The 11,069-nt window shown below is 46.5% G+C and overlaps 1 long non-coding RNA gene across 1 annotated transcript; it reads left to right on the plus strand.

Moving 5' to 3' along the window:
* The first annotated feature begins 462 nt into the window (after window positions 1–462).
* Window positions 463–8,192, plus strand: LOC118080767 (uncharacterized). The gene is made up of 3 exons (XR_004692012.2): window positions 463–697; window positions 1,190–1,375; window positions 7,910–8,192. It is a non-coding gene; the product is annotated as an uncharacterized LOC118080767 (long non-coding RNA).
* Window positions 8,193–11,069: the final 2,877 nt, after the last annotated feature.

An 11,069-nucleotide genomic window follows, 5' to 3' on the forward strand; every position in this document is an offset into this window, starting at 1 on the left:
ATTTTGAACAACCAACGTCACCATAATATTTGGATACCCATCAATAATTTTTTTATCGCTGACATACCAGATTCCAAAGAAGGCGAATCTCTGTATTTTGGAGCAAAGAAAAGTCTAATCTACAGTGAGATAAAATGAGTGGCGTTGGACTTTGTTTATTGACAAACTGAACTTCAGCCAACAGGGCTAAATGACTACAACACTCTTTTGACATTCACAAGACCTGAGTCTGTAGTTCGCTCAGCTATTAACTAATCCTGCCTGGCATGGGGTCATTCATTTACTCTGAACCGAAGTTACCAGCTTATTATGAAAAAAATAAACCCCGCATTATTCTCCCTAGTGTAAATATTGGACAAACTCTGGAAGGATAGCTGTGCTGGCCTGCGTGGCAGCAAAAAGATACAAAGGGGCAGCGCAGATATAAACCTCCCTCTCAACTGCTGCCAAAATACCTAGAACTTGCTTCTGGAATGTGACCTCTTTCACCTCTCACATAAGGCACTGACCTTAAGAACCGTTAATGCAGTCCAGCATTCCTGTCTAATTTGGATGTGAACTCATTGTTAAAATGCCATTTCAAATCCTGGTTGAATGAGGAACCCCGGTTAGTGTTAAGTGTGCTTGAGACTGGTGCCGACCTTTTCCCTTCACCACAGTTAAGAGAGGAGTGGAGAATTTATGCAAGGACGAGAAGGTAAGCAGGCGTATTGAAGCAGCCTAGTTGAAAAAGCAGCTAGAAAGATGAACAAGCGCATGCCCTCAAGTTGGGCTACAGTCTTTCAGCTGCCGCTCAAATGGAGCCAATATCAGATTTGCCCCAGTCCAAGTTTCTCAAATTTACAGTGCAATTCTAACCATGCCCACTAAGTCCTGTGGAATTGAATTGGGCTTGCTCACAGGTAAGTGAGCCTAGGATTGCAGTCTAACTCACAGGATGCTTTAAGTGGACTGCGGCAGGTAAGCTGTGAGTGCACATGAATTGAGATGGGAGGTACAGGGGAGAAGAAGAGATAAGACAGGTTGGAAAGGCGATAATTAGAGATAACAGGAATGAAGGATGGGGAGTGATGTATATGCTTTGAAAGGGAGGGGAGAAGAGGGCCAAGCTGTAACTGAAGGAAAACAGAGTTCTTTCTTGGAAATGTAAAACTTTTATTACCTTCATTTATGCCTTGGTGCCTTCCAGGCTTTGCCAGCAGTTACAACCGAGCATGTGAAAAGGTTGTGATGGATCAGCGTGGTGCTTTTGAGATAACAGTGTAATCGTGACTCAGGACTCAGAACTTTCCAGATCAAAGAAGGCCACAGAAACCCCCAACCCTAGAGACCAAAGATGTCAATAACTTTAATCTCACCAAGTTGAAACCGGCAGGTAAATACTCTAAAACTGTAACCTATTAAATAATAGCAAGCTACAGTATTCATCTTCTTCCAAGTTACACAGAAAAAGAATCAGAGGGAGAAATGCACTCCCGATCTGTTTCATGCTACATGGTTCGGAATGTCACTCCTCAAAGGAAGGAGGAATTAATATTCAACACACACACCCCAAGTGATGTTGACTTGTTTTTGAAACCTATATAGGCTGTGATTTGACAAGCTGTTTTTATTTTTATTGTATTCACCATGCTACCTCCTGGGTGACCCGCAACACCATAACAATACATGAAATAAATGGGCTTAAACAATGATCAAGGAACTAGTCCACAGCAACATTCTCACTATGATGTGATTATAACTAGAGTGGAGTTACAACTCTCCTAATGTTCTAGAAAGCTATATATGGGCAATGGAAGCAGAAGCCCCAATGGTGCTGCCTGGCCATATGTATGGGGCTTGAGTCTCTTCCACGATTATCTTTCCAACAGGAGTGGTCAAACGCTTCCTTCATTGCCGTCGCCATCTCTCTCCACAAAAGATTCCAAATTCTTTGGGAAGTCAATGAAAATCTGCAACTCAAAGGGCAGAATCCATGAGAGCAAAGTGCAGGCCCTTTCTCTAATAGGTTCCAATGGCAGACTCTGGAATCCCTGCTCGTAGAATTCAGGCATTATTTTGGAAGTTGAACTCGCAGGAAGCAAGGCACCAGCAATAGCCCCACAAGTGCCTTTTTTCATGCTGAGACAAAGGCATTTGGCTAACTCTCCTTTGCTCTCTGAAATGAAGCCTTTTAATTTCCCACTCTAATTTCTGTCGCCTGCCCACCCCCCTGACTCCATCTGTACAGTTTCCAGCAGCAACACAGGCGAGTGGCGCCTTCACAGGTGCACTCAAAGTTCAGGCTAGCTCCGAAGAGCAACTTTTAGAGGGGAATTAAGTAGAACATTATTTCCTGAGTATCTAGAGATTGGCAATCAAGGCTGAACTTCGGAACAAAGATATTGTTCCTTCAGGATTTGGCAGAAGGAAGGAGTTGCTTGGTTTTTTAAGACCAAGATCATTTTACCATAACATTCAACAATTGTGCTTACCTAGCCATGTAGATCAAGAGTGGCAATAATTAGAGATGGGGCCAGAATTTCTGTACTCTTTCTCCTGCCTCCCAAAGTTCAAGGGGTCAGGGATTTTGTTCCATTGACTGCGGAGGGGATGCAACGACTATGAAATCACATATATGAGGGCGGAAAGCAAAGCTCTGTACAGCAGGCTGGCTAAGAAATGTGTTTCCCTTCGGGATGATCAACAGTCTATGACATAACAATCTTTCCGGTTTCCAAGCATTTCTGAGGATCACGCTCTCCTCTGCATTGCGCCTCACTAATACACAACCATTTAGTAGTCAGGCTTGCTTTCAAAACATTAGGTAAAGGTAAAGGGACCCCTGACCATTAGGTCCAGTCATGACCGACTCTGGGGTTGCGTGCTCATCTCGCATTATTGGCCGAGGGAGCCGGCGTATAGCTTCCAGATCATGTGGCCAGCATGACAAAGCCACTTCTGGCGAACCAGAGCAGCACATGGAAACGCCGTTTACCTTCCCGCTGTAGTGGTTCCTATTTATCTACTTGCATTTTGACGTGCTTTCGAACTGCTAGGTTGGCAGGAGCTGGGACCGAGCAACGGGAGCTCACCCCATCACAGGGATTCGAACCGCCGACCTTCTGATCAGCAAGCCCTAGGCTTAGTGGTTTAACCACAGCGCCACCTGGGTCCCTAAACATTACTTGGTAATAAATAAATTCACCCATACTGAAGTGTAACGTCATATGAGGGGCATTGTGTTAGGTTGTGTCATGTTAGGTTGTATTGGGGGGGGGAGCACATGTACAGTGGGGCCATCCTAGGACAGCAGCGCTGCAGAATTCCTGTGGGAAACCAGAAGGCAGAGCCCTGTGGTTTCCAGCAACGGGTATTCAAAAGCATTACTGCCTCCAGTCTTCTCTGTGATGGAATCCAAGGTGGAAGACTCCCCTCTGGAGAAATGTGGGGAGAAATCACAGAACTGTAGAGTTGGAAAAGACCACGAGGGTCATGTGGGCCAAGCCGCTCCAATGCAGGAATCGGGGGGAGGAGGTCTCGAACCCACAACCCTGAGATTAAGAGTCCCATCCTCTAGTGACTCAGCAGTCCCTCGTGTCCCTAATGTGCTGCAAGGAGGGTGTCCGTCCTACACATCTGGAAGGAGACAGATGTGGTGGTGAGGGGAGCGCATCAGGTGGCCACCGCAGCACTTGAAAAGATCACAGCGATTCTTTCCATTTGCGCTTTGGTTTTTAACAGAGCGCTGCTCAGAAAACATATCCTGATACGCTGATTCATATGACGAGCGGAAAAGGCAAACCCCAAAGGAAGTAACAGTGTGGTTATTTTAAAAAGCAAGAAAGGAACTGCGTCCTTTTCAGTTTGAGAGGCTGTACTCCTTGCTCTACTTAGATGCAACTTAAAACTGGCATGCGTTTAAATCGAATAACAAATGTACGGGACGTTGAGTCACGACGCGAGGTTGTGTGACCATGACTCTCCCCTGGAGTTTGTGCACAATGCAAGGTTCTAAAGCGAGAAATTAAAGAGGGCTAAAATGGATAGAAATCTTGGAAGGAAGGAAGGCATCAATACGCGCGCACACACACAATTGCCCATCAAAGTCTACCCACGTATATGGGGCCTGGCAGCATGAATGCACCAAGAACTTCTTGTCCTTAATCCAGTCTTCCAGATCCCATTAATTAGCAAAGCCTCTTATTTGTAAGGAAAACTACGTTCTTAAAAAAAAAGGAAACAATACAGAATCCATTGAGGTGATGATGTCATTGCCAGAGTGATTTGTCAGTTGTTCTAGAGAGGAACCACCCATAGCCAAGAAAGGCACAAAGTGGGGAAACTGTGGGAGAAAGACAGCTTGAGCCAGATGAAACCTGACCCAGAAAAGCCTTGGAAAATAACTGCCCTGAAAAAGCAGGAGGCTTTGGATGTTTCTGCAGGCTCAGATCAAGGGGGAAAGAGCAAAAGAGGACATACCGTGTTTCTCCGAAAATAAGCCATACCCCGAAAATAAGCCATAGTGATAGGCAGTTTAACCTTGTAGGTTAAACTGTACCATACTTAATTAAAAAAAAAGATATCCCCTGAAAATAAGCCACCGTGTGTGTTTTTGAGGAAAAATAAATATAAGACGGTGTCTTATTTTTGGAGCAACACGGTAGATCCTGGGTGGCAGGTTAGGGTGGCGGCAATGTGGAAACTGCTTTTTTCTGGGGGTACTCAAGGGTACACCCTCCCCCCATTTTTTTTTAAGTGTGGCAGCAGGGGGGAGAGAGGAGAACGGCTGGTTCACTCAGTTGGTTACAGCATGGTGCTGATATCGCCAAGCTTGCAGGTTCAATCCCTGTAAGGGACAGCTGCATATTCCTGCATTGCAGGGGGTTGGACTGAATGATCCCCAGGGTCCCTTCCAACTCCAGTTCCCTTCCAGTTCTGTGAAATCTATGCTTTGTGACTCTTCCCTCTCTCTGGATTGCCCCCCCCCCCACGTTTATGAGTCTGTGTAATGCATGGAACACAGGCTGATGGGAGGGGAAGAAAGGCAAATGAGTTGCTGTGGCAGGGAAAGAAGTTCCGCTCAATAACAACATTCAAAATACACTACCTTACCTTGTTATGGGGTGTGGGTGGCGCTGTGGGTTAAACCACAGAGCCTAGGGCCTGCCGATTGGCGGTTCGAATCCCCGTGACTGGGTGAGCTCCCGTTGCTCGGTCCCTGCTCCTGCCAACCTAGCAGTTCGAAAGCACGTCAAAGTGCAAGTAGATAAATAGGTACCACTACAGCAGGAAGGTAAATGGCGTTTCCGTGTGCTGCTCTGGTTCGGCAGAAGCGGCTTTGTCATCCTGGCCACATGACCTAGAAGCTGTACGCCGGCTCCCAGGGCCGTCTTAAGCACCTCTGGCGCCCTGGTGCCATGGTGCAACAGATCCCTCCGGCGCCCTCCCGCCCCGTTTACCAGCACGGCGGGCGCGGCGCGCAGTGCCGCAAGTGCTGCTGCACGGTGGGCGTGCGGGCACAGTGCGGTTGCTGCGGGCGCAGCTGCGCGGCGTACCGGCCGGCCGGCGCAGCTGTGCGGCGCCCCCCTGGCAGGCCGGCGTTGTGGTGCTCCCTCAGTCCATAACGCAAGATGAGCGCCGCAACCCCAGAGTCAGTCACAACTGGACCTAATGGTCAGGGGTCCCTTTACCTTTACCTTGCTATATGACACAGCTGGCTATCTCTGCCCAATCCACCTGTAAGAAGGCCCCTCCTTCCATCCAGACTCTATTTGCAACTTTACAGGTGTCTCTGGCCTGCCTGCAGGAGAGTGGGAGGTTGGTGGTATGGTAGAGTGGTTGCCCTTATGGCTGATTTTGTAGATTTGGCACTGCGTTTCCAGGACTTCTAGGTGCACAGCTCTGGGTTTCTGTGCTCCTCAGTTATGGATAAACAGACGCACAGCCAACCAGACGCAATATTATTATTGTGTTTAAGAAATGTCCCTGAGCCTGGTTGTATTTAATGTTAAAGAAAAAGCACTGGAGAAGCTTGGAATGGAAATCCAGCCACCGCCACAGGTTTGCTGCTGAGAATTGCCCCTGCCTGGCTGCTATTTGCCCTTGAAAATGCTGCTCACAGTAAACAGCATTTTGGGCAGGGAGCAGCAAGGAAGGACCTATTCTCTATAGAAAACAGAATCAAGAGCATGCACCAGATCTGCTTGTCTGTTAGCCTTTGTTTCCATTAACCAAGCTCAGGCAGGCACGTGGGTTGAGTAAACTTGGTCACTGGGCTTTAATTCTGTCCATCGAAAGAATGCTGGGCACCTGTGCTAAACAGAATGGGCTGTTTGCACACGGTTCCATTCCTCGGGGGAATGTGGACAGCTGGCCGGAAGGGGCCTCTGTTGTTTCTCGTGCTTCCATTGATCAGGGAATGTGTGGACACCTGCACTGGGCGGCCTAGGCTGGGCAAATTGCCCATTGCTCCCAGGAGCAAGGGACATCTCCAGTTTGAACCCTGGGCCACTTGCAAATCGGTGTCCTCTAAAGAGATGGGAAGACGATGGGGAAAAGAACAACAAGGTGATGTCAATGGAAGCCCTGATAGAGCTCCAGACAGAGTGTGTTGTTGCCCAAAACCCAGGATGAGAGAGAGAACTCAAAGTACTTTTTGCTGGCAGGACTCAAGACAAAGCAGAAATAAAGGTTTCTGAATCTGCAAAGTATTATCCTTGAATAGTAGCTTTGAAACTAATGTAAACAGTGGTTTTTAGCGTTCTGCCTTGAGGGAACAATTGTCCCATTGACTTTTAAGCTGTCGTGAAATTCTTCTGTTCTAACAGGGAATTCTCAGCATCCTCCCTAAATCACAATTCCTAGGATCCTTTGGGGGAAGCCATGTGAGTTAAATTGCTAGAAAAACACTATAAATGGGCCGCATAGCTAAATAAAACCTCTGTTGATCACATGTGGAGAACTCGACTTCATGGTAGACTGTTTCCTCTCTCTCTCTCTCTCTCTCTCTCTCTCTCTCTCTCTCTCTCTCTCTCTCTCTCTCTCTCTCTCTCTCACACACACACACACACAGAGAGAGAGAGAGAGAGAGAGAGAGAGAGAGAGAGAGAGAGAGAGAGAGAGCTTTTCCTCCAAACTAAAACCAACCTGGTTAAAGCATGCTTGTTTAAACACAAAATTAATCCCATGTGTAGTAGGGCCCCTCCGTTTCTTGATAGTGTTCCTCTTAACAATTTCTATTGCTGGTCTTCGGTCTTCCTCCACTTTCTGAAGTATATCTGCTTCTCAGTTTTCTTTCTTTCTGCCTTCTCCGCTTAATGCCTACTCTGCCTTATCTTCCTTCCCCAGCCGTTTCCCAGTTTCCACACTCAAACTTATCCTCTCCGCAGTCTGTTGTAGGAATAGGCATTACACTGCCCCTTAGTTTTTCTAGGCATTCGAAAGGAGCCCATTCGCCCTTGCCCATATGGTTCCAATTCCTTGTCCATAATGTCAGGGGACAAACATAGGGGACCCACACCATGCATTTAGTGTGCATGGCTTTCTGTGAAGAATCCTGGGAACTGTAGTTTACCCCTCACTGAGCCACAAGCCTTGCACCTTTCACGAACTACAGTTCCCAGGATTCTTTGGGGGTTCTAATGTGGATTAAATATATCGAATACACATTCAATGTACAGTATGCATTGTAACCATTGTTGATCAAGGTTCTGGCATACTGACAGCCGTGCTAAGGAGCAGCCTGCCTGCCTCAGTGCTGAGCACTCTTTTGCCGTTGCTTAACACTCTTGTCACCATAGAGAAAGGTGACCAGCACACCTTCAAAGCAATGATACTAGCAGGAAAGGCAACAATAGCTTTAGGTTGGAAAGATAGAGAAAAATGGACAGTAGAGGTCTGGACTAATTATTTGTTTGAATTTATTCAGTCAGACATCGTGGCAGTAACGTCACAGGATATAACATGGAAGGCCAAGTCTACTGTGATAAGGACCAGATGGAACCCCTATCTTCAATGGATAACAACTACTGGACCAGAAGACATTCAGTGGAAATTAAAGACATTGTGCCCGTGGCTGAGGACAACCGTTTGAACCCTTCCAATGGATAATGGGTGGGGGAGGGGGTTGGGAAGGGAAAGGAAAAATGGTACGGGAAATTAAAAATTGGAAGGAGAGAATATAATGTATATAAAAATTCTCGTACTTCAATAAAAATCTTTTTTTAAAAAACACCACTCTTGTCACAATAATTCCCCACCCCACCCTACTCTTCAGACAGTTGAATTAAGCTTAATTGGGGCTCTCTGCTATGGAAGCTAAGCTTGGGTTCACATATATGTTTGCATCTTCCTTTCCTACCAGCCGTTTCCCCTTCAGACCAGGTTGGATGGGCTGATCACAGATTTTTGTCCTCAAGGCTCCAAGCAGCAGCTTTCTGCAGTGTTTAAGCGTGGGCATTACTAAAGTGCGCCACAAGTTGCCACAGAGGATTTCACAATCCGGTTGAGAATACGAGCCCCTTTGCGTTCTGCGCATCAGAGCTTCCACTCACATCCCACATGATCCAAAGCGAATTCCAAAGCTATGCTTGATGATTAGACAGCAGTTGCAGCCCACAAGACCTCGCCTGAGCCTCGTCATGCATTTCAACTCCTCCGGCTCGGCTGAAGTGTAGTGTAGGCAGGCTGCCTTTCACGCTAGGAGAGCAGCCAGCTGCTCGCAAGCTTTGTGCAACATTGCCATCTGGTGAACACAGTGCTGCACCGCAGTGAAGCATTACCAGCAAGAAGGCCACTGCAGGCCACGGATGTGCGTCAACCACAAAATTCAGCTCAAAGCAACTAGGAAAACAGCCCACCACAGTCTGAAATGCTTTATGAGCTGCCCAGCCCTCTTCAGCTCAAGGGTTGCCCAAGCCTTCTTCACAACCCATGGGAAATTTACAACCTACTGGGAAAGTTAAAAACAGCTATCACCTTGTTTCCTTTTCAGAAAGGTGAATGGAATTTGCAGGCATATTATCCCTTCTGGAGTGGTTAAGGCATGCCAAATTGCAGACAAATAGGTTCAGAAACTTTCGTACTATGCATGGTAAATCTTCTTTTTTTAAAGGAGACATCTAGATCTTTAATTTTGATAGAATTGCCTGAAATTTGCAGGCAATGGCACCCTTCCTTCGGGTCTGAATCCTGCCAGGTTTGAGGAGGAAAGCTGCAGTGGTGGGGAGGTAATCTTGTGAGGAGACACTCTGGTTGAAAATAGCACCCAATACAAAACTGCTATTAGCTGTACAAACCATCAGTGATTCGCAGAATAATTTGAGGGCCTCTGCTTAATAACAAAAACAGGCATAACCAGGATCCTCATATTTTTAGGTCTCTAACCTACCTTTATAATATCAGAAACAAAATATGAACCACAGAGTACTGAATAATCTAAAGCAGGGTTGTTTCTGTCTGCATTTTCTTTGATGATTTTGGGGTCCACATACCTCCCCCCCTTCCCCATCCTCACTACCTACTTGAAATTAGGCCAACAGCCGCATGTACCCCGTAGGTCAGAGACAGATTTAAGGGAGCATGACCGGTTGCACTGGGTGCCAAGCTGAGGTGGTGCTGCAGGGGCCTCCGCAACTATGATGTAGGATGGAAGGTGAGAGGCAGAGGACACTGAATTTGGGCGCTGCTGAAATTTGAGACCTCAAGGTCCGCCTGTCGGTTTCGCATGTCAGCTCTTAGTGTTGGTACCAGAGAACAGTGGCTAAGAATGTCATCTGGGGAGGCCCCAATGCAAGACCCACTCTGCCCTAGACAAATTAGGCATCTCTCCCAATGGTTCAGCCTGTCTATTGCAAGTACAGGGATAAAAAATACGTTACAAACTTGTCGGATTACTGTGATACTCTATGTGAAGGATTTATATAATCCATTCCAAAATGTTCTAAATGATCGTTATGGTGGTTGTCCACACAGTAGCCAAAACCGGGCACTGCTGGAAGCAAGTGACCCACAAAAATCAAAGTGTCCCTTATAGACGAGCGCAGGTCAAGGCTGAGACAAACAGAAAATCAGAACAAGATTAGGTTTGCCCATGAGCAAACTGCTTCAGTATTCTTTTGGCTTTCACCTGCATATCTGCTTCATCTAATGCTAGAGGACATAGGCGTAACTATGGGATTAATAGCCTCTGCTTCGTTATCTAAATGAGGTTTCTGAGGGTTAATTGATTTTTGAAAACATGCCCTCCCGAGGGTCTCTCTAACCAACACTTTGGAATATCCAAAGACGGCCTCCATCTAATCTAAGTGGGGATCTATGCTTAGAGTAGTAACACTTGCTACATCAGGGCTTTGGAGGAAATTAGGATGCGTTTGCAGATATCAGTGTGTTAATATAATAATGATTTATTATGCAAATTGAAGCATGGGTGTACAGCTGCATTTGTGTGTGTGGTTTTGTTTTTTAAATCAAGCTCTTGAATTCTATTCTTAAAAAAACATGCAAACATTAGTTTGCTATTTATTAGTTTCCAGGTTTTGGTTCTCTCAGGAAAACGAAGATACTTTCATGAGAAGCCTAAATCAGAGTTTCCCAACCAGTGTGCCTCCAGATGTTTTGGGACTACAACTCCCATCATTCCTGACCACTGGTCTTGCTAGCTAGGGATGATGGGAGTTGTAGTCCCAAAACATCTGGAGGCACACTGGTTGGGAAACACTGGCCTAAATAGTAAAGAAGCAGGGTGGATAGTGTTCACCTTCTTTTTGAGAAGCCATTGCTCCAAAGGGCTCAGGAACAGCCTTTCCCAGCTTGCTCTTGGATGCTTATAGAGATGTTAGAGATCATCTACCACTGAACAATGGCCCCTGTCCATAACATTCAGAACCTGGATCACCAGCCATTTGTATGTGTTAATGCCAACTTATTACTCATGATTATTCCACTGCATCAGTCTCCTAATGGGATGGGTGCTTAACTGGCCCCATGAGCTGCCTGCTCGGCGAGTCCCCGCGTGCTGCGCTAAACCGGTGTGGCAAGGGGACTCTCTTCTGCTGCTCCGGAAATTGTTTCTGTGCATGCCCAGATGC

Source organism: Zootoca vivipara, chromosome 2 (genome assembly GCF_963506605.1).
Source record: "Zootoca vivipara chromosome 2, rZooViv1.1, whole genome shotgun sequence".
In the NCBI taxonomy this organism is placed as follows: domain Eukaryota; kingdom Metazoa; phylum Chordata; class Lepidosauria; order Squamata; family Lacertidae; genus Zootoca; species Zootoca vivipara.